The sequence below is a fragment of the Schistocerca nitens genome, chromosome 8, assembly GCF_023898315.1.
Source record: "Schistocerca nitens isolate TAMUIC-IGC-003100 chromosome 8, iqSchNite1.1, whole genome shotgun sequence".
Classification (NCBI taxonomy): domain Eukaryota; kingdom Metazoa; phylum Arthropoda; class Insecta; order Orthoptera; family Acrididae; genus Schistocerca; species Schistocerca nitens.
Window position 1 is genome coordinate 242701549 of NC_064621.1, and position 4584 is coordinate 242706132.

The 4584-nt window shown below is 42.4% G+C and overlaps 1 non-coding gene across 1 annotated transcript; it reads right to left on the reverse strand.

Annotated features, from left to right (window-relative positions):
• Positions 1 to 3670: 3670 nt before the first annotated feature.
• Positions 3671 to 3748, reverse strand: Trnaa-cgc (transfer RNA alanine (anticodon CGC)). The gene has a single exon. It is a non-coding gene; the product is annotated as a tRNA-Ala (tRNA).
• Between the last annotated feature and the right edge of the window lie 836 nt (positions 3749 to 4584).

The following is a 4584-nucleotide window of genomic DNA, read 5'->3' on the forward strand; positions in this document are numbered from 1 at the left end:
TTGCCAAAAAAAAAATGATACACAGCATCTCCCTATGTGATAAAGTAAGTAGATAAATCTAACACCGAACAGTTCTACGCACAAAGTGATGCATTCAAATGGAGGTGAGCTAATGGACCTCCTGCAATTAGGTAATACCATAGTTTGAACTATTGTGATTTTTTTCCTTTTCTTCAAATGTAAGTTATTTACACGAAACGTTTGCCTCCAATTATATCTTTTCCTAGTCGAGTATGATGATTATTACCACTTTCTCAAAGTCGTCAAACCATGAGGTCCATTGAGATGCATATAGATGGCATACAGCTAATTATAATCAACATCCACTGCTGGTCTTAGCGATTAGGCTAAAAATATTGTTTACGGTGATTACTAAACATGCCTCATAATGAAAATTAAAATGTTATGAATACCTGAGACGCAGAAGATAGTTATAAAAATGGGCCTCTTGACACTACGTAAGAAACACAACAAAACCGATATTTATGCACAGTCTGTGTGTTAGGAGTTGTTGTGGACGAGCCCAACAAATTTTTATCGTAATTATACGTATTCAAAACATGTTTACTACGGGTAAAATGCTACGACACTGCAAATTTTTTATGCTATTAAAGAGAAATGTTCAACGAGGTATCTTTTCACGTAAGTAATATTGAGTCTTTGCAGAACCCTATACGGTCAGTTCATAAAACAATGCTGCTTTATTGTTGAGTAGGAATGTAGAAAATCGTCGAAGTGTTCTGTGTCCTGCGTTGGCATAAAATATTCTGGAAACTTTGGTAACGGTTACAAACATCACATGTAAACACCTGAATGCTGTGCACAAAACACACAAAGCGATAACTGGATCACGCTTAAATCACATTAATGAAGTTGATGTACATATAAAAATATTAACGGTAAGAGAATGTTATTGTCCCTGATAATTTCGTGGGTATTTATTGTTTAAGATACGAGTAAGTAATGATACTTGAAAAGGATCTTGCAGGATAGCATATTTCTTTGAGAAGCACGACCGCTGCACATTGTGCCTGTTAATAAAGTTAAATGAAGTGGAGAGCGCCTTTGCCTAACCCACTTCGATGGACATGTTTGCGAAATTAATTTTTTTAGTATTTATTTGTCGAATATTCCGGTCACAAAGAATGTTTACAAACAATGACCTGTTCACAAAGGATAAAACGCTCGGATGTTGCGGGAACGATATTTTAATGCATTCCATATCTATAGAGTCTGTTCGGCTTCACACGCGATGATACTTTATTAAGTTCAATGATTTACATAACAAAATTTCACATAGTTTGCACCTCCCGCGCAAGTCTTGGTGTCTTGTTTCTCGAACAGGCCGTTCAAATGGCTCTAAGAACTATGGGACTTAACATCTGTCATCAGTCCCCTAGACTCAGAAATACTTAAACCTAACTAACCTAAGGGCATCACACACATCAATGCCCGAGGCAGGATTCGAACCTGCGACCGCAGCAACAGCGCGATTCTGGGCTGAAGCGCCTAGAACCGCTCAGCCACAGTGACCGACAACAGGCCGTTAGAGATGCACTTCAATAGCAAGAACAATTAAGAGCGGAATGATGACATGTGCTGTTCAGCAGAAAACGCTTTCCGAGTACGTCTGGGCTTGAAGTACTGACGATAATGAATTGGTACCCGGCACAGCGTCACAGCTGACACTGATGACCTCAAGTACTGCTCACTGTCAGCGTAATCCTCAGTCGAATATTATGGACATGTCGGTCCAGCACGTTTACTTGCACTGGGCGATATGAAGAGTGTAGAGTATATCACCGCGAGTGGTGACACTGAGTATCTGGTCGTGGTGATTTTAATTGCTTTTGGACAGATGCGACAGAAATGTCAGGAAGTTAGACGTTAAAAGAACCTAACAAGGGTTCAATTACAGAGTAGATGGTGTAATGAATTTAAAAACGTTATTGAAATATATTTTGAACACTATGTACAAATTATCGGTTACTATGCATGACGGGTGTACAATGCACCAATTCTTTTCTTTGTGTCAGATTAGAACTATTTTCTCGTGCCATCGAAATTGAAATATCTGGAGGCGTATTTGTGGTGCATTGATTCAAGGAACAATTCCGACAGCCATCTAAAGCAATTTACGAATTGACGGAAAACATATGCGAATATGTTTTGAGGTAAATCAGTAGCTGTCACAGGGGAATTCCGTCGTGCAGATTGCAATTACAGATTACAGTGCCTGAACCATGATGCCATTTCGCTGTGCCTCTTCACTATGATTTTGATATTTATTAAATGAAGCGCAAATGAACGTTTGCTTCTCGAAAAATATGGTCGTTCGTCCATCATTTTAAATGCAAAGAAATATTTTTGATTTTCTTAGAACTTAGGTATGGCACTTCGGAGGTTGAAAGTTGTACAATAGTGGCATATGCTTTGATTTTATGTGTTACTTACGCAGGACTGAAAATTTGTGGTTTTCAACTGGATCACTATGTAAAGATTCCTAACAACAATTGCAACCACGAATTATTTTTTACTGCCATCACTAAATATAGTTTCTAGATACGATAGACATTGGTGAGACAAAACATTATGGTTATAGTAATGCGCTCCTCAGCGTGTTGGCCCACTTTTGGAACGCAATACAGCCAGCGATTCTGCGTGACACTGATTCGACGACTTCCTGGTACAGTCTTGGAGGTATGTGGCGCCGGTGTCTACGCATGTCTCATAATTCACGTAAATTACGGGCCAGTGGTTTGCAGGCGCGGGAATGGCGCCTAATAACATTCCTGATATGTCAGGTTCAGATCAGGAAAATTTGGTGGCCAAGGCATCAGTTTGAGTTCACTATAACGCTCTTCAAAACACTGTTGCACTACTCTGGTCTTGTGTCACGGGCATTTCTCCAGCTGGAAGATGGAAGATGCTGTCGCCGTCGCCGAAGACATCGTGTAGGAAAGGATGCAGGTGACGCGCAATGATGTTCACATTTTCCACAGCTCTCTTTTATCGAGAAGCCGTATGCATAGATAACGGCGTATCCAGATGCGGCCATCGTCCTGGTGTAACAGGAAACGTGATTCATCCGCGCAGGCAACAGGTTTCCATCGATCCACGGCCCAATCTCGACGACATCGTGCCCACTGCAAACGCGGTTGACCATGTCATTGGGACAAAGTAGGGACAGATAGGAGTCTTCTGCTTGCAGCCCTATGTTCAGTTATATGCACTGAGCGATGTGCTCTTAAACACTTGTGCCTGGCCCAGATTTGTACTCTCCCGTCAGATTTGCCACATTTTGCCACTTACCCTGTTTTACAGAGCGGTTAAACCTGCGACTGCCACCTTCTGTGACTGGGTGTGGATGTGCAACACGTTGTCGCCTACTTGTGATTCTACTGTCCTTCAACCGCTCTCTATGGATGGTCACCACAGCAGCAAGCGAACAGCACACCGACTTCGCCATTTGCAAGATGCTCATTTCCAAGCGCCAGGAGGAGGAGGATATTAGTGTTTAACGTCCCGTCGACAACGAGGTCATTAGAGACGGAGCGCAAGCTCGGGTGAGGGAAGGATGGGGAAGGAAATCGGCCGTGCCCTTTCAAAGGAACCATCCCGGCATTTGCCTGAAGCGATTTAGGGAAATCACGGAAAACCTAAATCAGGATGGCCGGAGACGGGATTGAACCGTCGTCCTCCCGAATGCGAGTCCAGTGTGCTAACCACTGCGCCACCTCGCTCGGCCCAAGCGCCAGGAATAAAAAAGTCTGCTATGTTTTTAAGAGTCGCTTAAGTCAGTGGATTTACCAATTTATTGCGCGATCCGGTGCTAGAATGATGCTCTGCTTGTATGGTTTCATTACAGTGTCTTGTGCCCGTGACCACCAAGGCGACATAATATCTCGCGGTTAGCTGTAGTTATACTGTTTTGGTTCATCAGTGTATTTATTTTTACCAATTTATTGCCAGATCCGGTGCTAGAATGAACACCATTCGTCTCTGCTCTGCTTGTATGGTTTCATTACAGTGTCTTGAGCCCGTAACCACCAAGGCGACATAATATCTCGCGGTTAGCTGTAGTTATACTGTTTTGGTTCATCAGTGTATTTATTTTTACCAATTTATTGCCAGATCCGGTGCTAGAATGAACACCATTCGTCTCTGCTCTGCTTGTATGGTTTCATTACAGTGTCTTGAGCCCGTAACCACCAAGGCGACATAATATCTCGCGGTTAGCTGTAGTTATACTGTTTTGGATCATCAGTGTATTTATTGTTACCAATTTATTGCCAGATCCGGTGCTGGAATGAACACCATTCGTCTCTGCTCTGCTTGTATGGTTTCATTACAGTGTCTTGAGCCCGTAACCACCAAGGCGACATAATATCTCGCGGTTAGCTGTAGTTATACTGTTTTGGTTCATCAGTGTATTTATTTTTACCAATTTATTGCCAGATCCGGTGCTGGAATGAACACCATTCGTCTCTGCTCTGCTTGTATGGTTTCATTACAGTGTCTTGAGCCCGTAACCACCAAGGCGACATAATATCTCGCGGTTAGCTGTAGTTATACTGTTTTGGA